This window comes from Canis aureus, chromosome 3 (genome assembly GCF_053574225.1).
Source record: "Canis aureus isolate CA01 chromosome 3, VMU_Caureus_v.1.0, whole genome shotgun sequence".
NCBI lineage: Eukaryota > Metazoa > Chordata > Mammalia > Carnivora > Canidae > Canis > Canis aureus.
Window position 1 is genome coordinate 27751953 of NC_135613.1, and position 26145 is coordinate 27778097.

The 26145-nt window shown below is 49.8% G+C and overlaps 1 protein-coding gene across 16 annotated transcripts in view; it reads right to left on the minus strand.

Moving 5' to 3' along the window:
* Positions 1-26145, minus strand: part of CAMTA1 (calmodulin binding transcription activator 1) — an 847309-nt gene that overhangs the window by 174500 nt on the left and 646664 nt on the right. The window lies entirely within an intron of this gene.

A 26145-nucleotide genomic window follows, 5' to 3' on the forward strand; every position in this document is an offset into this window, starting at 1 on the left:
GGCTCAGGGTTTCAATCTCAGCTCCATTCTCTCCTGGCTGGGTAACCTCTGGCAAGTCACCAAACCTCTCTGAGCTGCTCTTACCCCATGTCTGGAAGAAGGATATGCCTACTTCCAGGATTGTGGTGAGGATTGGGCAGGTCTACACTGGAGTCCCAGGCCCACGTAAATCTCCTTCCTTAGGGCTCTTCCTGAGGTGGGCTCTGGGCTGGGGCCACAGGCCTACAGGAGAGCCTAAGATGTGGTCCCGGCCCCTGAGAAGAGCCCTGCCAGCTGGAATCAGCTGATCAGGGAGTCAAGCTGCAGCAGGGCTGTGCCAGGGACAGGGCCCAGGCTCTGAGGGAGAGCCCTAGCTCCCTCCCTTGGAGAGTCAGGAATCTCCTGCAGCCAGAGGTCTCCAAGTAGGGAGGGGCTGCTGGGAGCCTGGGGTCAGGGTCCCACCCATCAGTTAGAGGGCAGGTGCTGGGCCTCCATCAGGAGGAGGGGGGTAGACAAGGTCCTGGGAGACTGGATGCTGGGGGGTTGCTGGGTGGGTGGCATGTCCCTCTCCCAACACACACTCACACACCTCTACACACTTTCCGCATATGGGTGTCCACACCCCCCACACACGGGGGCACCCACACATACTCCATACACACCCCCCACATGGGTGCACACACACTACACACATGGGCACACACACATACACCCCCCCACCCCCACATGTGTGCACACACACAACACATGCCATACACCATACCACACACACTCCACATGGGCACACTCACACACACACAGGTGCACTTGCCCTGCAGCCTCTGGTCAGCCTCCAGAACTCAGCTTTGGCCTCAGAATGTGATGTCCACCTTTTCCCGAGCAGAGTGGGAGTTTTGAGGGGTGGGGGAGGCAGAACAGCCTGGGGTAGAGAAACGGGAAAGACCACAGGAAGCACTGACTAGTTGAATTCAGACATGTTTCTCTGTGTGAGGGTAAAAGTCACATCTGGCCATTCCAGGCCAGTCTGTTCTTTTCCAGAACATTCAGTGAAACACCCAGGCACAGACAGTCCTTGTACCTGTTCCAATCAGTAATCAGACAAGAGTCTACTAAAATGAACTGGAGGTGCTCCATCCAAGGGCTCCTTTAGTGGAAAGAGGTTTTCCTTTGTCCATACTCTATGAAGGAAGCCAAAAGAGACTCCTCATAGGGAGAGGGCAGAAAGGGTTGGGCTCCTCCGGGTTGAGACAAGAACTCCACCTGCAGTTGATGGATCTGGGAAGAAGAGGTCTGGGTGCAAGGGGTATGAGCCACTGTTACCTGGCAGGGTCAACTTTATTCTTAATAAAGTTAGGGACTTGTTAGGACTTTGTTAGGACAAAGTCTTGTTAGGGACCTTCCCATTCTACATAAGAGGGGCAGTGAGCTGGAAAGAAACCAGTGAGGGAACTTTGTTGTGACCTACAGAGATTAAGTGTGACCCTGACAAAGAAGGTCAAAGATCACAAGAACATACTCAGAACTGTGCCTTCCTGGTATATCCAACACATAGGATGACCAGATGACCTGGTTGATACCTATTGTCCCCGTCGTAATTATCAATGATGTCTCTGAAAATTATATGGTCATCTATATAATATGGATGCTCCTATTGATTACCCTAAGTCAGAGGTAGCTTATGCATGGCAGACTGCTCCATACATCCTATTCCTTGATCTGTGGCAGACATGGCTAATCGATGACATCACTCTTTTCCCTGAGCCTGCAGACTTCAGAATCCTTCTAACAATAGCATTAAGGCATATTGGTGGGTGAGGAGAGTGTGCACATTGGGGAGGAGATGGTGGCAGAGATGTGAGATTGGTTGTAAACAGGGAGATTGATCAAAAGTGTAAGCATATTTAAGGATAATAGGAGACAGGTTTCTTACTATTGGAGGAGATAGTTACAAATATCACAAGGGAGAAAGTAAGAATGAGTTCTCTAGTGGTGTACTGGAATCAGGTAAATCAGAATAAACTAATGGTTTTCAAAATGTTTACCTCCATGCAGAAATATAGATGTAAACATGTGTACATATTCACATGCTTGTATGTATTATAACATATATTCCCCGGCTCTATCCATTGAGAGGGTTTGGGAGTAGTGACATTCCAACAACAATGAACACACTTATGCCCAGATCTTGGCTTCTGAATACCACCTCCCGCTAGAAGGAACCAGGCTTCTTGGGAGATATGTTGATTCCAAGAGAGGTCAAGATGTTCCTGAAAGATATTGTTCAGAAAGCAAGGAAGTTCTCAGAGAATGATGTCCTATGAAATGACACAGAAGCCAGCCTGAATGAGCACCCACCAAGCATCAAAATAAATAATGATAGAACCCATGGAATAATGACATTAGGAGTCCATAAAATTATAAATAAATAAACTAAAGGTTTGATGAGGAATAGTATATTTATATGGGCTTAATGGACCTCCCCACAAATACTTATGATAAAGGGGAAAAGGGTAGCTTTACTGTGGGGAAACCTTGAGACACCACCTTCATCAAGTGATCTGAGTGAACATGAGAAGAAGTACGCAAACAGAAGTCCTGGACCACCCAGCAGATCTCAGCATCCCTTCTGTGAGATTCCTGCCAAAGATGCACAACCTGAATCTACTCACGAGCAAACATCAGACAAACCCAAACTGAGAGTTAACCTACAAATAACTGGTCTGGAATCTGCAAAATGGCAAGATCCTGAATGTCAAGGATAGAAAGAAGAACTGCTCCACACTGAAGGACATGACCACTAATGTGACATGTGATGCGGACATTATTGGGACAATTGGTAAAATTACTGAGGATGAGGCAGTAGCAACATATACGTTAGTTTCCTGATTTTGAGTGTTCTATGGTTATGTAGGAGAATGCTCTTGTCTGCAGGAAATATGCACAAAATTGTTCTCAGGTAATGGGGCATCAGATTGACTGCTTTCAAATAGCTCAGGACAAATTTCTTTGAATTATCCCTTCAACCTTTTAGTTAGCTTGTGATTGTTTCAAAGTTTTTTTAAGGGGGCAATTAGAAATTCCAAAGAACACAAACAAAATGCTGCGTAGGCAAATTATGGTTCAAATAAAAAGCAAGATAAAATGAGACACACATGACCACAGTAATATGTGCATTTTTTGGTGCTTTCACGGGAACAAAAGGCAAGACCCTGCACAAGGCCCTGGATGGCCAGAGATGGCCCTGACGCCTCCACACCAGGGGAAAGAATGTTCCATAACCGCTACTGGCTACAGGATCTATGGGGCCCGGTACAAAATGAAAACATGAGATCCCTTGCCGAAAAATCATTAAGAATTTCAGAGATGTGATAGCAGAACGTTAAACCTAGTGTAGGTTGCACATGCAAACTGGCTCTTTCAGGAATATTTGCCACCGGCTGTTGCATTAAGAACTTGCCCTTTTATGGGGAACCCTCTTGCACTGTTGTTGGGAATGTGAACTGGTGCAGCCACTCTGGAAAACCTGTGTGGAGGTTCCTCAGAGGTAAAAATAGACCTGCCCTACGACCCAGCAATTGCACTGCTGGGGATTTACCCCAAAGATACAGATGCAGTGAAACGCCGGGACACCTGCACCCCGATGTTTATAGCAGCAATGTCCACAATAGCCAAACTATGGAAGGAGCCTCGGTGTCCATCGAAAGATGAATGGATAAAGAAGATGTGGTTTATGTATACAATGGAATATTACTCAACCATTAGAAACGACAAATACCCACCATTTGCTTAGACGTGGATGGAACTGGAGGGTATTATGCTGAGTGAAATAAGTCAATCGGAGAAGGACAAACATTCGATGGTCTCATTCATTTGGGGAATATAAAAAATAGTGGAAGGGAATAAAGGGGAAAGGAGAAAAAATGAGTGGGAAATGTCAGAAAGGGAGACAGAACATGAGAGACTCCTAACTCTGGGAAACGAACAAGGGGTGGTAGAAAGGGAGGTGGGCGGGGGGATGGGGGGGTGACTGGGTGACGGGCACTGAGGGGGCACTTGACGGGATGAGCACTGGGTGTTATGCTATATGTTGGCAAATTGAACTCCAATAAAAAAGAAAAGAAAGAACTTGCCCTTTTGTGATACTTGGGCATGAGATAAAAGATTTGTCAATAAGAATGTCCGTCAGACTATTATTCATTGCTGAACACCAGAAGAATCACAAATGTCTAGCCATTTATTAGAATGAATAATAAATTATAGTATCTCTATGAGATGGAATTTTATGCAGCTATTAAAAATGTTTTAAGGAATATTGCATGACAAGGGAAAAGCCTGTTGATATAATGGCAAGTGAAAAAATATAAAATATGAAACTGCATAGATTTCATATTACAAATTTTATAAAAACAATTGACATACATGAGTATGGCAAAATGATTGACAGGAACTATGCCAACACGTGAACAGGGGTTATCCCTGGATGATGGGATGATAGGTGATCTTTATTATCTTTTTAATAGCTTTCTGCAACTTATAAATGTTCTATCATGAGGGGCACCTAGGTGGCTCAGTTGGTTAAGCATCCTACTCTTCATTTCATTGCACGTCTTGATCTCAGGGTCATGAGATCGAGCCCCATGTTGAGCTCCGCTCTCTTCTCTCCCTCTGCCCCTCCTCCTGCTTACTCTCTCTCTCTCTCTCCCTCTCTCAAATAAATATATAAAATCTTAAAAACATTGTTCTACCACAAGCATATCTAACTTTAATGGTTAGAAAAGTATTTTTAAATATTTAAAAATAATTTATTAATTTGTTATAATGATTCTGTTTGCTTATGTAATTAAAAAATTTCAATAAAGGGTAAAGCTTAAAACAAGGCCATTCATTCACATTCAACTGGTATTTATGGAATGCAAACTCCATCCTGGCATGATGCTTGGGTCCGAAGGAACATAGAGGAAGTGTTAGAAGGACAGGTGGTATCTGACTCCATGGGCTTATCATCTTGTTGGTGAGGAGAAAACAAAAAAGCACTCTGGAGCTTCCCACAGACCTCTGCCTGGGATCCAGGAAGGTCCCAGAAGGGGAGCGGGACCCTCGGTGGGCAGCCACTAGTGCCAGCAGGCTGAGCCTGGAGGGGTGAGCCCGTGATCACAGCCACGCTGGAGGGCAGCGAGCCCCTGGAACTCCTGTGTGTATAATAGTGCACGCCGGGGAAGTTATTCGTTGGGCACATCACCCTTTAATAAGCTATAACTTAAAAAGCAATGGCAGGCTCTAGGTAATCAATACCGCATTGTAATAATTTCAAGCACACAGATTTATATTCTGTGCACCTTGGACAGCAATTACTTTATTCTTCTAATATACTTGCGAACGCTGCTTTATTTTCACTTAAACCATTTGCTTTATTGACCAAAGCAAGTCCGATGCCCATAATACCAACCTTTCTCCCATCCTCTAACTCAGCGAATCTAGTTCCCATCAATAATTATGACAAAGGTGGTGATTCTTTCCCCCAAGCCCAGACAGCACTGATGAGATCTCTCCTGGGGGGTATCACTCTCCCCTCTCCCTTCAGGGAGCAGGGGAGGAGCAGGCAGGGGGTCAGACAGCAAGTTCCGAACAGAGCTTCACAGGGAAGGAACAAGGAAGGTGGCAGGGGTAGGGGTGGGGGTGGGGTGACGGGAGGGACAAACATTAAGAAGTCAGAGAAGGAAGAGAACAGGAAATCTGGGCCACAGACAACTGGGGTAGCAAGGAAGGTCACCTTGTCCTGCTCGGCACAGCCCCTGCATCTCTGCTGGTGAGAGGCAGTGCACAGGAGGACCCCGCCATTCTCCAGGTCGATGTGGTAGGGCAGTTGGAAGCAACTCAATGGGGCATGCCATTAGCCAAAGACCAGTGACCTGCTCTCTCCTCTGGGCGGCGAAGCAACTTTGTGCAACTAATCAACTAATTCATTAAACTTCAGAGAGGTAGGTCAAAGCCTCTATGATTTAGTCAATTAATCAAGGACCAGAGTTTCACTTGGTGTTTGGATCTTAGCAATAGTTTTCTTGACCTTTCTTGGACTGTATGACTATCCCTCAGAAGCCTTTAACTTCCTGCATTTTTCATCTTCAACTGGTCTGTGGGTTCCCACCTGCACAAATAGGAAGGGCCAGCAATTAGTCCCGAATGTCCGGGCTGGTGGTGCCCGTGAGAAATAGAGGTAGGAGGGAGGGGAACTAATGCAGCTGTCCTGCACAGATGAAGCCCTATGGTACTGCCTGCACCAATTATAAGCGTCCTTGAGAATAGAAATCTACTGAAAGCATGGCCCAGGGGGGCCAGAGAGCAGAGCAGATACCTGGGCAGCAGGACTGCTACACTTCAGCTGCTACTCCCCATAGCTAAGGCCACTGTTTTGGGTGGGTGGGGTGGTGGGATACAAGAACTCTCAGCCAGGAGCTCAGAGATTTAGTGGCAAGGTTCTTCTGGTGAAACCTGGTTCCAGAAATGAACCTACCCTAAGCCCTGCTTGTACTCCAGTTCTAATGCTGGGCTCCATTCTCTATGTTCTCTCTCCATCCATCCATTCATCCCATCCTTCCTTCCACCCATACACCCTCCATCCACCCATCCCTCCATCCATCTCTCTATCCATCTGATTAACAATTAATTATTCATTGACTCCTAGCCACGCACTAGCCCACGTCCTAGGCACTGGGGACATAATCCTGGACCAGGCACATGAACAACACAGTGGGCCAGATCATGTCAACAGAAATACAGTACACAGAGGAGCACGCACAATGTTTGCTGGGCAGGTGCAGGATTCTGAGGAAGCCCAGAGGAGGGCATGACTAACTCTCTGGAAGGTAAGACTTCCCAGAGGAGACAGCATCCTTGCTGGCTTCTGTAGGAGGCCCAGAAGTCAGCCTGGCAGCCCATGCAGTAATAATGATGCACCCAGCAGAGGGGGCTGCTTGGTCCCCTGCCTGGAATCTCACCTCTGAGGCCATCTAGTTAGCACCCTCTTGCCTTCCAGGCCTTTCTCATGATGCCAGTGGAGGACCTTCCACACTGGGGCTGCCAGTCTCTGGGTCCCACTCTCCCCTGTTTGCTCTCACCATGCCTCACCAGAATTTCCATGAGAACTTGGAGGGTCTGCCCACACGCATGAGTGAAGTGGGCCAACTATGTGCCAGAGCAATGGCATCTGGAGCGGAATTATTTTGACATCATTCCTCTTTGCACGGTAAGTACACAGGAACCAGGGAGTGCAGGCAGTGTGGTGTGCAACCGGGAGGCGCCGCTCCCGCAAACATGGATGTGAACGTGTCCCCTGGATGGTGCAGTACAACGGTCCCAGGAGGAATATTCTTCACTCCCACAGAGAAATATGCCATGCACATTACTCTTGAAACATATGGACAGCTTGCTCTATCTTTCATTTCCCACTTTTGAGAGAAGCCTGGGTCGAGGGAAATATTTCTCTAAGAGAAACCACAGTGCACCATGAGAAATGGCAGTTACTTTTTGGCCCAGGCGTCGGGATTGGTGGGTGGGTGGATGGTGCGGGAGGATGGAGCATGGAGGACGTGACCTGGGGAGCTGACGGTCCCCATCCCATCTCATGGGGTTAGCAGTGGCTGCTCAGCAATTCCTGTCTACTGCTGCCCTTAGGGGATTCAGGCCAACAAGACTAGGTCTTCTGGGTTTTCAAGAAAAGTCTGAAATCTAAGTGTTTGTGTGAAATCTCCTGATTTGCATATGTTGGCTCAAATCTTTATAAAACATTTTGTAAGCCAAATGTAGTGGGAGGCCTGAGAAGTCCAGGTTTGCTATACTCGCCCTGGAGGGTGTGGGGTACAACAGGGTTCTGAGCATCGGGGAGGCTGGCAGAGGTATAAAGCAGGTTGCGGACTCAGGATCCAGACCCTTTGAAATGGGACTTGCTAAGAAATGTAGCCCTTCAGAACTCCAGTGTATTTTCAGGAGGTTCAAAGGACTGGAGGCTCAGGAACCCCATCCTTCTCAGTGTCAGAGTAGCATATGGGGGCTCATCAGCCACTGCCAGTTCTGTGATGTCTGGTCTGAGCACAGCCTGGTGTGCAGCCATCCCTGGGGAACCGGCTGGGTTCTCACACTACCTTTTTAAGAAACTCCATCCCTCCATCATAATAAGGGGCAGATTCAGTACGTTGGGGTCTGAGTTTTATACAACTTGGGAGGCCTTTGTTAGGAAAAAGAATGCATAATTTAGAACACAAAATCAGGGGCCATGTCCTGGAGAAGGTATGTAATAGCATTGCTGGTGCTGGTCAATTATAAGTATTTCTTTCCAACAGCACTCCGAGACATCATGTTGGTAGCCTGAAATGGACCATGGTGGAGTACTCTACGGAAAATTGGAAAATCAGGGATCCCTGGGTGGCGCAGCGGTTTAGCGCCTGCCTTTGGCCCAGGGCGCGATCCTGGAGACTCAGGATCGAGTCCCACGTCGGGCTCCCGGTGCATGGAGCCTGCTTCTCCCTCTGCCTGTGTCTCTGCCTCTCTCTCTCACTGTGTGCCTATCATAAAAATAAATAATAAAAAAATTAAAAAAAATTAAAAAAAAAAAGGAAAATTGGAAAATCGGCAAGTGATACAAATCAGCCCTCCCCCCCAAAAGAGAGCCAATTGTTAAACATTTACCAGCACAACCAAGTCCAAATGAGAGGTGGGCTTAAGTTTGGTCAGGGCCCTGATAAATCTGCCTCTGATCATAATACATTCATTAGATAGGAATCCACTGAAGGATGGAGGGGGGTGGGTAGGTGGGTAGAGAAAAAATCCAAAACAGTGCTATCAAAAAGGAGGAAGAATTTTTTTTTCTAAAATAGAAGAAAACAGGAAAAGATCCTTCTGAGAGGAAAAGGTTTTCCCTTCTCAGTTTGAGCTGGGGGGGAAAAAAAAGGAGAGACAGAGTGAGAGAGAAGTCTTTTTTCAATTCCCCAAAGGCTCCACTGAACCCGGAGTTTCCCTTTGAAAAGTGCATGGTTTTGGGGCATTTGTTGAATAAAATCATCCCAAATTAAAATCTCATTTCTTTCAAGAGGCTGGAGAGTGTGTCTACTTGTCTGGGACTAAAGGATTGAAATTCATTTTCAGGGAAGAGATTCATCAGTAGGGACAGGCTGAGAGTCTTCTGGGGAAAATACTGCTCCAGCTCCCCCATCCTGATGCCCTTCAGCAGAGAGAGGGGCTTCTCCTGGGGAGCTGGGCTGGAGGCCCGCACCTGGGGACTTGCCCCAGGCCAGGCTCCTGGGAGACAGCCCCACCCCTGGGCTCAGCCCTGACCCATCTCTGCAGCGGGAGAGCACAGATGCAGGCCTGGCACAGCAGCACCTTCAGGAAACAGGCTGTCGGGCTTTCTGCAGCCAGGGCTGTGCTGCTTGCTGCCAGGAGGGGCCTCTTTGTCCACATCGGGCCCCTCAGAAGCTGGAGGGGCTCCATGTGTCTGCTGGCTCCTCTGAGATAGCAGAGGCAGAGGGGTTTGGGGCTCAAAGCATCCTGCAGGTGAGGCTAGGGGGTGCTCTGCTGGCTGCTGGAGTTGGGGCTCTGCTGGTTCAGACCTGCTGCCCAACAGGCAGAGGGTCACAGGAACAGTGTCCCTTTCAAAGACAGCCTTGATGTCATCCACTTAATCACGCTTCGCCCCATAAACCGTGGGGCAATGCGTCCCTCCTGGTTAGGCCATATGCCTCGGCTCTCCGAATGCCGCATTTGTCAGCTGTGGGGGAGGAGGTGGCTCACAGCCTGCAGCTGCTGTGGAATGTCACCCCCTGCGTGTTCCTGGGCACCTGCTAAGCGGCCACTACCCACCGGCTGGACAAGGAGCTTGTGCCCCAGCTGTGAGGCTGCAGGGAGGGAAGCTGGGACTGAGGGTACCAGCTGGAGGTGGAGGAGGGAGCCCAGTCTGAGATGTGCCAGAGGGACCAGGAGGGACTCCACAGGCTGAGGAGGGGGTGAGGAGCAAGCAAAGCTCTGACCAGCATGGGTTCTGGGGAGTTGTTCAGGGACCTTTAGGGATTAGGGTTTTGAGCTGCAGGCCAAGGGGCAGTACTTGGGGTGGGGGGGTGTCGAAGGCCTTTGGCAGACCTGCTATTTAGAAAGCACACTGGGCTGATGCCCAGAAATCTGCACCACTGTGAGCACCTGCCCTGAGATCTAGCCATGAACCTGCCCTGGTGTCCCACAGAGACAGCCCTTCACACGCTTGGCTGGAGAAGAGCTGCATCCCAGCACTGGCCCCTGCCTGAAACAACCCTGCCTCTGGGAACACTAGGCTCTGCCCTCCCAAGGCCTGCCCACCTCCAGCAAAACCAGATCCTCATTCTGGGACCTCCAGCTGCCTCTCTCAGGACCCCTGAAGGCCTTGGACAGAGGAGTTACAGAGAAGCAGAGCAGAGCTGAAGCAAAGGCCAGGAGCCAGCCGGTGGGGTCACAGTGAACTCGGGGGTCTTGTTGCCTCCGCTTGTCCTTGGATGAGGCGCAACGCCCCTCCTCACCACCCACCCTCAAAACGCTGAGTCAGACGCAATAATTTTTTAATGAAAATGCAGTACAATTTATTTTGCATAAGAATCTTCAACTATCTGCCCCATGGGAGCCGGACAGCGGTGGGGAGAGAGCCATGGGGTTTTATGAGCCCTGTCGTTTAATACATAGCCTCACTGGCGGGTGGGATCTGAGCTCTGGGACCTCCAGGGATGCTCAGCCCACCTCTGCCTTAGTCAGCATTCAGTTTAATGCCAGGCGGAGGTTGTTATAGGCCAAGTCTATAAATAAAGGATTTACAATTAAGGTTATTAGCATCAGGTGGAACCTAAACTCGGCAACCTTGCATTGAGTGCACAGAAACAAGCATGTAGTAATTTTTGTTCTGATTTTTAAAAAAATAATGCCCAGAGCACATGAGAGCTGCCCTTGCCAAGACATGGCATTTCCATCATGTGGGACGTATGTGGGTCCTCGTAGGGTAGCACCCTTTTGCATGATGCCTGTGGGTCTCAAAGAATCACTGGCTAGCTGGGTGTCACCTCCTGGGCACCAGGGCTGTGGCCAGAGGGAAGTGGTTGTTTGTCTAACCTGCTGGGTCTGCTGACCCAGGCACCGAGTTGGTCTGTCTCCATAATAGATCACAAGGATTTCTCCAACTTGCACATGGTGACTAGTTCCCAGTCCTGAAACTGCGAAAGCACTGAGGTCAAGCAGTTTTGCCCACCTCTGTTGGGTGACTGAGCCCGCCCCGAAGTATAAGTCAGCAAACCAGCAAGCTTCTGTAAAGATAAGGCTGGCTTCAAGAACGAGGGGCACCCTTCCTGTGACCCCCTTTCCCCCCGGCCCTTAGTAGGCATCACCCTACAAGGGGCTGGGGCCCTGCCTGGGGTGCCTTGTATCAGAAGACTTGTGCAGGCCAATCAGAGCATCGTGTACCACACTCATTAGCTAATTAATGCATTAAAATTCATTTGGACCCAGTCCTCGTTCCTGGCAGGGACTGGCAGCTGTGGTGTCTCAAAGGCCTGTGGGTGGTTGGCCTGGGGCAGGGGCGCTGGCCTGGGGCTCCAGCCACCTTCCTGTCACCTGACTCCTCATTCTTGGGTAGAGTTTCCTCCCCTCCCCCCTTCCATTCTCTCTCTCTACTCCTCACCTTTCTTTCCTTATCTTTTCTGAGACTGAGGCAGAGTCGTTTGTAAGAAGCAGAGGCAACCCTCAGGATGAGCCATAAGTAATGATTTCCGCTGCCCTCTCTCCAAAGCGAGGCCTGTTGGAGCCCCGGACAGGCCTCTAGGTCCCGGCTCAGCCACCTGTGGCCTTCCAGGGTCTCACGGAGAAGGAGGGAGGAAGCCCCACTGGGGCCGCTGCCACTGCCATTTGGCAGTCACAGGAATAAGATGCGGGGCGTGGGTGGGGGCCGGGAGGGGCTGCAGGGGACAGGGGAGGAGAAGCTAGCACCCCACGGGGCTTTGCCTCAGGTCTGCTCAGTGCTTGGGAGGCTGGTGACTGGAACTTGTTTAAGGGGAAATGGATTTTGCATGAAACGTGACACAAATTTATTTGGACAAATAATACACCATTTTAAGCTGCATCTCTTGCTTGGCGGCCTCCCCTTCTCGGGTGGGTGGCGAGCTCTCCTGATGTGGGCAGTGAGGCACTGGGGTGTCAGGAAAGATTTCATTCCTCCTTCTCCCAAATGAATGTTGGAATGGGATGTTGTTGCGATCTAAAAATAGCCCCACGGCCCCCAGCCTGGGCCTCCAGCCAGCAGGGTTTTGCCCAATATTATGATGATTCTCACGTAAAGAAAAGACTAATGGGTTTCTTCCTTGAGGCAATTAAAAAGTGATTTGTCACACACCAAGATGTATGGCTTTGTATTGGCAGATCTAAGGCTATGGAAGGCGGGGCAGGGTCCTCAGGGCCTCTGTGTGGCCGAGGGGGGCTCCCAGGGGCTCCACTGACCAAGGGCAGGGAGGAGGTGAGGGGGACAGGGACAAGGAGCTGGGGTCAGCACACAGCTGTAGGCCCAGCTCAGAGAGGCTCCCCTGGCCTTGCCACCAGGCTTCTGGAAAGGCCCCTCCCCAGCTTCAGGGAAGAGGTGGGTCTGAATGTTTTTCTAACACCTCAGATGGTTGGCAAGGTCCCGGAGCCCTTGGCCCCTGCCGCCATCTGTTCACACCTCCCCTGAACCCCTACCCCTGGCCTCTGCCCCACCGACTGGGGGACAGCTGGGATCAGAGGGCTGGACTCAGGGGGCCCTGGCTCCCCTCCTTGTGCTCATTCCTTGAAAAGGAAGCCACAGAGGATGGGAGACACCCTGTCCCCCCGCCCCCATGTCTTTGGCTCACTCACAGACTAGGAGGGAGTCTCCTGACTCAGGAGTTTGAGAACAGTACAGGGGCATGCAGGGTACCTTACCCACCCACTGCTGCCCCACACCTGGGCATGTCCCATTGCTGCCCCACACCTGGGCATGACAGCTCTGTCAGGAATAGAGCCAGGTGATCATCTCTACCTGCCTTACTCTTGTCTCACTTGATAGGCTCAGAACTCAGAGGGGGAGAACAAGGGGCTAGTTGTCCTCCCAAGTGAGTTCCAGACATAATCCCTCCTTTCCTGAAGAAATGCCCATCCTGGCCCCAGAGGACTGAGGTCTCAGGGTTAGCTTCACCTGTTACCTCCACACTGCAGGCGACCTTCTCTTTCCGTCATTCTGTCCTGCCTTCTCCACTATGTACTACATGTCTCTTTACTCCTCCCTCATGCTCCAGTTGGCCATGGCACCCACCATCTCCGTCCATGCTAGGCTGGTGGAGCTGGAGGTGGGGGTGGGGTGGCGGAAGGTACTGCCTTCTAGAACTCCAGAAAGAAGGTGAGGTCGCCAAGCCCCATACCCCACTGAGCCTTGCCTACTGAGCCATGGTGTGGGGAAGACGCTGAGAAGGTACGCCTGAATGGGGTGTCACGGCGGTGTTGCTGGGCGGGGGGGCACTAGAGGCAAGCAGCCTCTCCACCGGGACTGAAGTGGCACAGGAAGGAGGGAGCCATCCTTGCTGGCCCTGTGGGATGCAGGGGGCTGCCCCTCGGGCCGCTGCCTGGGGCTGAAGGACTCCCCACCAGCTGGCACTCTGGCACCTCAGGGAGGGCCCTAGAGCCTCTACTTGTGGTGGTGCCTGACCCCTCTTCCTCTGATCACTTCATCCTCCCTCCTTCTCTTCTACTGCTTTCATTTCTCTCACGATCTCAGACACCTAAGGGACTAGCATCATTTGAAGCCACAGAAGCGCCAGCAGTTTGGGGCATTTTGTAGGTGGATTAAAAACCTTTTCATCCACTCTGAAGCCAGTGTTCAGCTCAGAGTTTCTGTGGCTGCTCCAGATGGACACTCAGCTCATAGGGTGACTTACCCCCTGAGTCCCCTGAGTCTTGGGGCCCTGGTGACTGTAGGCATGGCACGGAAATGCTTTGCTTGTCCTGGGATGCTGCTCTAAGAGACCCTTTGCTTAGAGGCAACTCAGCCCCCAAACCATCAGGAACAGAGAGGCAGAGGCACCCTGATCAGTCTGTGTCCTGGGGCCAGGCAAGAGGGAGCCCCTCTTCTCACATCCCCTGAGCTCAGGGGACCCGGGGACACCTCTCCTGGGCCTGCTTCTGGTCTGGAGCTCTGGTGGATTCCTCTTCTGGGGCCCCTGGAACCTCGAACCTCTGTGCAGATTTGCAGCATGATAACAATGGCTGACAACAACTGGGGCTCATTCTGTGGCTGCAGCAAGTGCATCTACAGCATTAGCTCATTTCATCCTCCCAGTAACCCAATACATTAGGTGCTATAATAATTCATCCCATTTTACAGAAAAGAAAGGCAAAACATGGAGATGCAAAGGAACATAAAGACGGAGAGTTTGGAAGATGCATAGTAACATCAAGTTTGTAAAACTGACTCTCTTAGAGCATGCCACTCTGCTGGGTACTCTGACCAGGACTTCCTTCCTCCTTCCCTCCTTCCCTCTCTTCCTCTCCCCTCCTCCCTTCCTCCTTTATTCCTGCTCATCCATCCTTCCATCTGAACATTAATGAGCATATTAAGAATTTAGACTCTGTGCTAGAGATACTTTAGTGAATAAAAAAAGTCCATGTCCTGTTCTCATGGATACAGGGCTTACATCTTGGGAGGAAATACTAACACACATTAAACCAGTCCCTACTGTGTGCCTGATACACAGCCCCAAAGTGGCAGAGACCCAGACTCAGACAGATCCAAGTTTAAATCTTGGTTTTCTCACCTACTAGTTGTGTGGCCTTGGGCAAGTTCCTCAACTTCTCAGACCCTCAGATCCTCATCTATAATATGCCTCTGAGTGCTGCTGGGAGGGAACTTGGGTTAGTAACATTGTGAGGCTGCAGAGCTCCCTGGTGTGGGCTTGGTTTCCATAAATCACGAAAACGAACGCATGTCCCTAGCTGCTAGGGACCAACCAGAGCGCCACTCCACAGCGAATCAATAGACTTAATATTTAATAATAATCCGCTGAAAGGCACTTTGGTCAGCTCAATGCATCAGTGCCACACTAATAACAAATTACCTCTTAAATTATTAGCTTTGGTTCCTTTCATGAAGCTCTGGTTCAGTTTGTAACAGGGAAAGAGAAGGATGAGCCCGGCCCAAGAGGCCAGGGTGGTCCTGCGTGGGCTGAGCCGTGCGAGCCTGGACCCTCCTGTGGGCAGTGGCCGTGGGCAGTAGAGTGCACCTGGGCAGATACCCCCTGTTCTTGGAACCTCATGCCCAGCCCATTCTGGACACAGTCCCAGACGTGCCCCAGGACAGCCTTGCTCCTGGGGCCCATCCTAATCACAGCCGCCACTTGGTGAATGCCTACCATGTACTGAGCTTTACATAATGTCACTTCATTAGAAAACCTAACAGTGTCTGTATGAAGGGATTGTTTTCCCCAATTCACAGATACAGAAACCAAGGTGTCTTCTTCAGGGCCAATAGCTCAAACCTAGAGATCTGAGGCTTACATCCGAGCCAGTAGGACCAGTAAGGGAATGTCTATAACCTTTGCATAGAGGAAGTCTCGCAGAACAGTGAGGAGTATGGGCTCCAGGCCTGTTTGCATGGTTCAAATCCCAGCCTTTTACTGACTTGCTATGTGACCTCGGGTAAGTTCTGAAAGTACTCTGTGCCCCAAGTCCCTCATCTGTAAAATGAGGGTGGCAACCATAGCACCTGCCTTGAAGGGTATCTCATACGGACTAGGTTGAGAGTGTCTAACAGGGTCTGGCACCAGGCCAGGGTGATCTGTTATAGTCCTACCTAGAGTCCCATCTTTCTGCACACTTTCTGTACCTCATCACTGCACATCCCCACGCAGGGCTGGAGGGGAGGGCTGCGGGCCCTGGCCCATGCAGGAGGAGGAAGAGGGATCCAGACTGTGCCCCATCCCACAGGGAGAAGCAGGTGTAGGCACATCCAAGGTCACAGTGACTTGGGGCAAGTCCGTCCCATGCCTGTCTCTGCACCATGCCTCCCCAGCACAGGGCAGCACCCACTGGCGCACTGGCTCATGATGCTCCTGCTCCTCTCCACCCCAAGAGTGACCCTGGACTCCTGTAGAATGTTTGATCTTTGACCTGGAAGGGGTCCAGGAGCACAGCACGGGCACGTGCCCTGCCCTATAGGAAAGCTCCGTGCGCAGACCCATGCAGGCACTCGATGGCAAGATATCCAATACAAATCTGATTCAGAGGGGAGTAGCCAAAGCCCCGGGAAAGGAGGCTAGCTCTCTGGGGCCATAAAGGAGACCCATGGTTGTACTTTTCTTTACAAAGAAAGAAATTTTACTGAAATATGAACCACGCTTATCTTTGAGGGTTGGGCTTTGAAGCTACTTTAGTTTAAAATTAGTCCTGTCTGTTTCATCTGCAGTTTGTAAAACTTCATCAGTGAACATGGATTTCTAGTGTCATGAAAATGAGAATCAAGGGGTTGAGGCTGTAACCCCTCCAGGCTAGTTTCCTTGAGGGCTGAGCCCTGAGACCTGAATTCTGTTTTTTCTGCTGCCAAAAATGAAGAGGAATCACATGGAACTGGTAATGACCTAGATGAGTCTCCTGCAGAAAGTCTCGGGGGCCTTCTTGCTCTCCTGCCAGTGAGGCCGGGCTCAGTCCTCCCTGCGGGGCGGGCTTGGCAGCTAGGAGGTGTGGGTGCTGCCCATGGCCCCCAAGCTCTGTACCCTCCACAGTGAGGCCCAGGGAGGGTGCAGAGACTCAAGTCTGTCTTCTCTGGAGTGGGAAGGAAGTCCTTGGCTCCGGAAGTGGAGCAGGCTTGCTCTCTGCCCGGCAGCTGCAGAGTCCACAGCCCCCAAGGGAACTCAGTGGGGGCATTTCTGGAATAGGGGCAGAGGTGTGGGTCCAGCAGTGTGTGGGCCGGTGCTGCAGGGGGAGCAGGGGAGGGCACCCCTCCTCCAGGCCCCCTGCTGTCTGTGCCCTACAAAGCTTCCCCATCCTCTAAGAGCCATATGTTCAGTTTTGGTGTGGCTGTTTGTTCTAATCTCTGGTTATTTTCAGAGAGAGAGGGGTCTGAGTGGGACAGACAAGCACAGGTGCAAATCTGTGGGGCCCGAGGACCCCCATCAGTGATGGGGCTCTCAGGAAGAGCCCTCTCCCCTCTCATGATTGGGGCATAAAGGTCAGGGCTGGACCCTCACAGATCCGGCTCTTGGGACAGCACCTTCTAGTGACTTCCAAGAGGAAGGCCAGATGAAGGTCTTAGCCTTTTTTACATCCAAAAAGAGGGCCTTAAGTCAATGGTGCTATTTCCCCTGCTACTTCCTTTGACCTTCCCCTGTCTAGAGCACCTCTTCAAGGTCAGGCTTCAGGCTGTACACCATGCCCTTGGCTCTCATCCCAGCACGTCATACAGCCCTCCTGTTCCAGGGGTGAGTTTGAGGGTCTCCATGTTCTGGTGAACTAACTTGGGAAGCTTTTCTGTGTTTTGAGGCCAGAGGTTGACCCCAAGCTGCCCATCTTCCTGCCTGAGGAAGAGCCTCCTGCATGGTCAGGGGATGATGACTAGTGGCTAAGAGTATGACCCCATTCAGATCCTGACCTCTCCGTAACAGGCAAATTTGGCCAATGTTCTGAGTCTCAGTTTCCCTCTCTGAAAACAGTCATACCTTCTTCAGGGGGATGTCGTGAGACTTACAAAGATCATTATCTATCAAGCTGACACAGGGCTGGGATCCGGGATGTGGAGTCGGCAGGCCTGGGACCCTGCTCCTAGCAGGAGGGAAGAGCCAGCTGGCCAGAGACAGGAGGAGGCAGGCCTGCCAGAGCCTGATGACAGCCCTGGGGGTGGGCAGACATTCCTGGCACTCAGAGCCCCTGTTTGAAAGGCTGGTTTCTGGGAAACACAGGCCCCAGCAGCTGAGCGAAGAGGAAAGTGGTCTGATGCCCAGTGATGCAAATGGGGTTGATTATTCAGAGTTCCTGGAGATGGTCAGGATCCTGGAGGCAGCCAGCCTAGGCTCAGCAGGGGCTGGAGTCCAGCCCCATCTGCTGCTGGAGCACAGGGACCAGAAAGCCATAGTCCCCCATTTCAGCTAGGCCCCCTCTGGGCAGGCCCTGGCCTGGCCCTGGAGGCCCTGGGGAGGCTCTGGTGGCCCACTTCCAGAACCAGGCTGGTGGTCTCTAAGCTAGTGGCTAATCCTGTCCTGGCATGTTGGGAAGTACATGGCCCTCACTGCTGTGAATCATGCCCAGAGAGTCATCCCAGGTGGAAAGGCCCCTGCCCCCACATATACCCCAGTGGCTACTTTCTGGCTTGTCCTGCCTCATCTTACCTCATCTGGTACAGCCTAGGCACTTCCTCTTAGAAGTCACTAGAAGGTGTTTTTACCCAGAGCCAGGATGCTGAGGCTCCTGCTGTAGCTTTATGCCCCACTTGGTTAAGGGGAGAAGGTACTTTATTTCAGAGCCCACCCTCCTGGCCTCCCCCTACAACTGGTTTGGGCTCCCAGGGCACCCGGCCCAGGAGCTAGAAGTGTCAGGGTTGTGACCACTCAGAATGTAGAGTGGTGTATCAAATAATACCCCCCTCAAACGTCCCTGTCTTAATCTCTAGTTCCTGTGACAGTGACCTTAGATGGTAAAAGAGACATCACAGATATGATTACGTTAAGGATCTTGAGATGGGGAGATTATCCTGGATTATCTTGGTGAGCCCATCCTATGGGCCCAATATAGGGAGTCATGGGGGTCCCTGTAAGAGCAATGTAGAGGGGGCAGAATTGGAAAAGGTGGTTTGACAATGAATTTGGAATGATGTGAGGCCACAAGATAAGTAATGTAAGCAGGGGCAGCCTGGGTGGCTCAGAGGTTTAGCGCTGACTTCAGCCCAGGGCATGATCCTGGAGACCCAGGATCAAGTCCCGCGTCGGGCTCCCTGTATGGAGCCTGCTTCTCCCTCTGCCTGTGTCTCTGCCTCTCTCTCTCTCTCTCTGTGTCTCTCATGAACAAATAAATAAACTCTTTTAAAAAAAATAATGTAAGCAGTTTCCAGAAGCTGTAAAGGCAAGGGAACAGATTCTCCACTGGAGCCTCCTGAAGGACTGAGGCCCTGCCCACACCTTGATTTGAGCCCGCAGAGACCGATTTTGGACATGTGACCTCCAGAACTGCAAGATAATAAATGTGTGTTGTTCTAGGCCCTGCAACTTGTGGTGATTTGTTTGAGCAGCCACAGGAAACCCATGCAGGCTGTTCTTGCAGGCGTCCTGTCTTCAGAAGCTGAGGAACCTGATGAGATTAGCCCCACTTGCATGGTGGGCCTTTCCGTTGGGGGTACTGGCCACTTCTAATGAGCAAGTGTCTGTCAGAGCAATGCGGGCATAGGTCTTCAAAAGATTAACACCTCCCATCTCAGGTGACTCAGGAATGGAGCTAGGGTAGAAGAACAGGAAGAGGGAAGGCACTGTACAAAATATTATCCTCATATTCATCACCATTTACCAAACACACCTACTGCGTGCTGGCCTCTCCCTTGGACGTCATCTTGTACAAAAGCTCACGTCACCTCACCATGACCTTGGGAAGTAGACGTTGTTCACCCCATCTAACAGATGATGAAACCTGTGCTGAGGGAGGATCCTGTAAGAACAGGTAATAAGTGGAGGCAGCAGAAGTTGGCCAGAGGCTCTGCTTCAGGATTGGTGTAGGGCCAGGTGGGGTCTCCAGCCTCCATAGGCCCACAGGCTCTGATCGTGCAAGGGTCCGGGTGGGGATGGCAGGCCCCAGGTTCCTCCTGCTGCTCCCTTTCCTTGTGTTTCTCTTCTCTTGCCTGTACTTCAGCCTGCAGTGAAGACATCCCTTCTCTGGAAAACTTCCCATAGGCTTTCCTGTCTTTATTTGCACTTTTGGTATTTTGTTTATCATGGATCTTTTGCATTAATTTTGACTTTAAAAAATATTGAATTTTGTGCCCAAGATGAGTGCCTTGCTCTCTCACCATTGTCCGGGCCTTCGGAGGCCTCCCGAGTCTGGCACTGGGCTTGTGGAGCTGTGGGACTGGCCATATATCCTGCATTGTCCTGCCAGCTTCCCCTTTCTGACTGAGCAGGACCAGCTCTACCTCTGCCCACCTGGTCTGGCCAGTAATTGGCTTACACAGTCAGTAGGTGCTTAGTAAATGCTTACGGAGGGAGGGCCAGGCTCTGGCCACAGCCTGAGACAGAGGAGGTGCAGTATGGAAGGCAGGGAAGGGTGGGGTGATTTCTCAGACATTCAAATGAGAACATAATAGCCAGGTATCTCTTCATACCTGATATCTTCCCAGCTGGGACTGTTCAAGGGGAAATGAGCCTCCCTCTGCTCCCAGGAGCCTGCATGATAATGCTAAAAACCATAAACTCAGCTGCTCTCCAATTCAGCCAGACTCTGCCTGAGGCCACACTGATAATAACATTATTATTATTATTGAAGAGATTTGCATATAGAGAAATTGTTCTCTTGATTAAAAAAAAAAAAAAAACCATAAGAACATCAATAGTACATCATCCTCTGGCTGTGGGGAGTAAGGCAGCTCATGGCTCTGCAGAAAGTTCCAGTGTCAGGAGCTGGGATGGCAAGAGAAGGCCTGTCCATCCTTTGCTTTCTGGGGCCTGGAGGCTCTGGTTGTGCAGGAGAGGGTGGTACAATGAGGGCCAAGGGCCAGCTGGCTGTTCCCACCCAGCTGCGGGGTGGCTGGGGGTGGGAGGGTAGGGCTCTGGGGGATGGTTTGGGATATATGCTTCCTGGAAAAAAGAAATGGCAGAGTGGAGCTGCAGCCCCAGCTACCCTCAAAGGTGGAGCAAGGAGGTGGATAATCATATATAAAGTGATGGGAGCTAAGTGGAAGAAATGGACTTCATGTATTAGACTAAGTTTCTCAAGAATGAAATGTGTATCCTCCAGGGTCAGGCCTAGGGGTCAGAGCTTGCTGAATGAATGAGTGGGTGAGTAAATGAGTGAGAAAGTGGCCCTGCCTCTGGCTGGAACACCACACTGAGGAGGGGACTTGGCAGAGCAAAGAGGGATGGGTGGGTAGGACATAGGGTTTAGAGCCAAAATGGGAGCTGGGAGCCCTGGACCCTCACCAGCCACTGTGAGCCCTTGAAGGTCGAATGAGAGAGCAGCTGGGAGGTGCAGCATGTGTTTGGGACAGACTGGAGATTCCCAAGGTTTCAGATTTTAAGGACAGCAAAATTTAACAGATGAAGGAACTCTCTTGGCAAGTTAGGAATGCAAGGAAGTGATCTCAGCTTGGTAAAATGTATCTACAAGGAGCCCACCCGCATGGTATTTAATGGTTAGACTGAATGCTTTTCCCCTAGATTAGGAATAATCCTAATTAGGAACTTACCCAACATGGTGCAGGAAGTTCTATGGGTATAAGGCAAGAAACAAATAAAAGGCATACAGATTGACCAGAAGGAAAAAAAACTGTCTCCATTTCAGATGACATGATTGTCTGTTTAGAAAATCCCGAGGAATCTATAAAATCTACAAAAAGATCTCCTAGAGCTAATAATTGAGCGCACTAAAGTCATAGGCTACAAAATCAATGCAGAAAAAGCTATTGCATTTCTATATACTAATAACGAACATAGGGAAACCGAATTTAAAAACACAATACCATGTATAATCTCTTCAAAGAAAAATTTTAAGCATATGTTTCACAGAACATGTACAAGATCTATATGTTGACAATTACAAAATGCTGATGAACAAAAATCAAAGAAGATGTATTAAATAAAGAAGCATACCTTGCTCATGGATTGGAAAACTCAACAGGATTAATGCGATTCCTATCAAAATCGTAGCAATATTTTTGATAGTCATAGACAAATGTATTCCATAATTTACATTGAAAGACATGGGCCCTAGAATAGCTAAAACAGTCTTGGCAAAGAAGAATAAAGTAGGAGGAATCACTCTACTTGATACTGAGAGCTAACTATAGATATGTATACACACCCACACATATATACTATATATATACTATAAATACACACAAAACAATCAAGCCTTTGTAATTCCGAAGGAGGAATAGACACATAGATCCATGGAGTATGATATAGAACTCAGAAATAGCCCCACACAGATATGCCCATTGATCTTTGACAACAGTGTAAAAGCAATTAAATAGAGGAAGGATAATCTTTTCAACAAATGATGCTGGAGCAATTGGACATCCAAAAGCAAAAGGTAAGAAAAAAAAGAAAGAATCTTGAACAAGGTCTCACTCCTTAAACGGAAATTAACCAATAGCAGAGCATGAACCTAACTGTAAAATATAAAATTATAAAACTTTTAGGAAAAAACACAGGAGAAAATATTAGGGATTGAGAGCTAGGCAAACAGTTCTTCAACTTGCTATTAAAAGCATGACTCAAAAAGGGAAAAATAAATAAAGTGGACCTTATCAAAATTAAAAACTTTTATTCTGCAAAAAGCCTGCTTGAAGAGAATAAAAAGATGCTACAGACTGGGATAAAGTATTTGCAAACCACATAACCCACATGGGAGTAGTATCCAGAACATGTAAAGACACTCTCAAAATTCAGCAGTAAAAGCCATCAAGCAATCCAAATAGAAAACGGGCAAAAGACGTGAATAGACATTTCACTGAAGATGATATACAGATGGCAAGTAAGCACATAAAAAGATGTTCACCATCATTAGTTTCAAAGAAATGTAAATTAAAACCATAATGAGACATTACTACATACCTATCAGAGTGGCTCAAATAAAAAATACTGACAACATGAAATCCTGATGAAGAAGTAGAGAGACAGGACCCCTCCTGCACCGCTGGTGGGAACCCGAGATGGCACAGCCACTCTGGAAAACGGCCCAGCAGTTGTTGTTTGTAGAGCTAAACGTACAGATACCGTGTGACCTGGTGGTCGCACACTTGGGCATTCATCCCAAAGCAATACTTACATTCACATAAAAACTAGCACGTGATGTTCACGGCAGCTTCAGATGCAGCCCTAAGCTGGAAACACCCAGAGGTGCTTCAGGGCGAGAATGGTTGAATGAACCGCGGTATCTCCGCACCTCAGAACACTACTTGGCAACAAGGAGTGAACTACGATATCGTGACAACGTGAAAGAATTTCCAGTCAGTATCTTGATTGTGGCACTGGGTCTACTAATGTGCACGTGATGAAATTGCATGGAACCACACCCGCACGGGCACACACACTCACACATGTGTACAGACTCTCTCACACAGTGCACACACACGCACACTTTCACACACGCACAAGTCTCACACTTGCACACACACGTCTGTACAACTCACACACATCATCTCACACGTGTGCATGCATGTGCATACACTCACATGTACACAGGTATGCACATGCACACGTGCACAAAACTCTCACGCACATTATTACACACATGCACACATGCAGCACAACCCTCACAGTTGCACACACGTGCGCACAACTCACACATAGTGCACTCTCACATGTGCTTGCGCACACGTGTGTGCACACATAGAACTCTCATACGTGTACACACGCTTGCACACAATTCTCACATGCGCTCACACGTATGCACACACATACACACGTATATACATGCATGCAGACACTCACACGTGCACAACACTCATATGCACACTCTCATGTACATGTGCACATGCACGCACACGTGCAAGTAAGAACAGGTAAAACTAGAAAACTACGATTGGGGGATTGTAACAATGTCACTATTCTGATATTGTACCTTTATTTCCTAAAATGTTAACATTGGAGGAAGCTAGGTAAAGGGAAAGGGATCTTTCTGTATCATTTCTCACAAATGCATATGAATCTACAATTAACTCTAAAAAGTTTCCATTAAAGATGGGGGAACTGGCAGAGATGTAGCCTGTAAGTCCTTAGAAAACAGTCGCCGCATCACTGTCACCGTGCTTTCATAGGAGAAAGGATGCTTTAGGCATAAAAAAGGCAAGGAGGTCAGAGTTCAGAACAAAAGATAGTCCTTCTAAAGTGAACATTTAGCTTATGAAAAGCTTGCCACATTTTTCATATTTCTCTCATTCTCCGTGGACTGATAAGAACTTCATCCTAGGCTACAAAGGATTGAAGACAAGCATTTGGGAGCCACTAGACTTAAGTATCAGCCAGTTAGATACTATGGGGAAGGTGGTGTGTGTGTGTGTGTGTGTGTGTGTGTGTGTGTATGTGTCTGGACACATGCGCACACGAGCCTGCCTGTGTACAGGGGATTTTGGATCTCTAGCTGTGCTCAGGGAAGGCTGGATCAGACACCACCTTGTGACACAAGGTGTATAGCTCTCTGCGTTCTGAGCCTGGGAGCCCGATGGTGGGGGGCTGGGACGGGGTTGTGCCCTCAGCAGCCAGCTTGCCCAGTATGGTGCCCAGTGAGATGCCCCTCTGTCCCCTCGGGCAGCTGCCCCAGCAAGGCCTGCAGGGAGACTACCTGTCCCCATGTCCTTCTCTTTAGCTGCAGGGAATGGCATCCCTTTTAGCTGGACCCTCCCTGGGGTGGATCCACATTTGCCCTGTGACACCAGTGACTGATGGCTCATGAGACTGGAAAGGATGCTATGCCTGGCTTGCCCCTACCTCCCTGCCAAGAAGCTTGTACTCAGCACTTCTGAGAGGGCCTCACTCCGGTGCCTGGCCACTAATTGAATAACTTTCAGCTCCAAGTTATTCCATTTGGCCAGAAATTAGATGTCGCTCAGCCAGCTCCAGAAACTGTGTTAGCAGAGCTTTAGAGAGGAGGGTCCCTGGAGGAGGCCACTATCAGCCTGCATCTACTGGAGGTCTGCTGACAGAAACCGGCCCCACCCTGAATATAAGGCACACCTTTGCCAGAACTTTTGTTGAGTGGACTTTTTGTGTGGCCGAGGCCCTGAACTCACTATCCTCAGGTGTAGCGACCGGCAGGCAGGATGATGGCAGTTGGGGACAGAGTTGTCCTCGGCTAGCAAGACGCCTGCTGCCCAGATTCCCATATAATGCACCATCTTGTAGGGGTGACCATGCTTTGGCTCAGAAGCTGGAGGTGAGTGCATTTCCTGAGCACAGACGTGTTCCTTCACCCAGGCAAGTGGCCCCCTGTGAATTCATCCATCCACCACTCAGCATTTACCATGTACTGGCACCAGGACGGAATCTCTCAGAGCCATGAAGAGCAGGGGTTGGAATCCCAGCTCCACACCCACTTGCTGTGAACGTAGGCAAGGCTCTCAGCCTCTCAGTGCCTTGTTTCCTTATCTATGAAGTCGAGATAACAACGGTACTATCTCCCACGGTAGTGATTTCATTGGGGTAAGGAGTTTTACCACAATGCGGGAAAGGGTAAGCCCTCAAAGAAGGTTAAGCACAAACGAACGCAACCTGCATTCAATGCTGAGGCACAGAGGACAAGACCCCCTTCCTGGCCCCTAAGCAAATTCATAGTCAATTAACATCTAGTGATGGCAGAGGATGGCAGTTTGAACGCAGCAGGGAGAGCTGTTGGAAAGGCTGAGTCGGGGCTCCACCAGCAGAGGCTCTGATCCTTTACCACCTCAGTGGGCTTGGGACTTTGTATTTTTAATGAGCCCCCAAGTGCTTCTGATACAGCGGTCCACAGACCCCACAGCAGCCTGGGGGAGGCAGGTTCAGAGTGCCTCCTTAGAGTGGGGTGTCCCTGAGGTGTTTCTTGAAAAGAGAGGCATGGGAAAAGGAGGAGGAGCAAAGTCTGGTGCTCCTGGAGGCAGAGCCGGGCGCTGGAGTCCATGAAAAGTGGATGGAGCTTGGGGTGGGGGTGTTTTTTCTCCTATAGGACAAGGGCCTTTGAAGACTCTTGGGTGGGAAATGTGATGAAATGACATCTTTTGGAAAGACCACCACTAATGTTGCTGTGGCCCATGGAGCACGAGCGACAGCTGATGTCCCTGAGATGAGCAAAGATGGTGACAAAGGTCAAGGGCAGAGGTGAAAGACCTGGGGAGGGCATGGCCCTGCAGGTAGAGAAGCGTGTGGGGGCAGGGAACAGACTAGGGGAAAGATTGGGATAGAAGGACAGGTGTGAGCTGTCCATGGTGGGGTGAGAGAGGGAGCA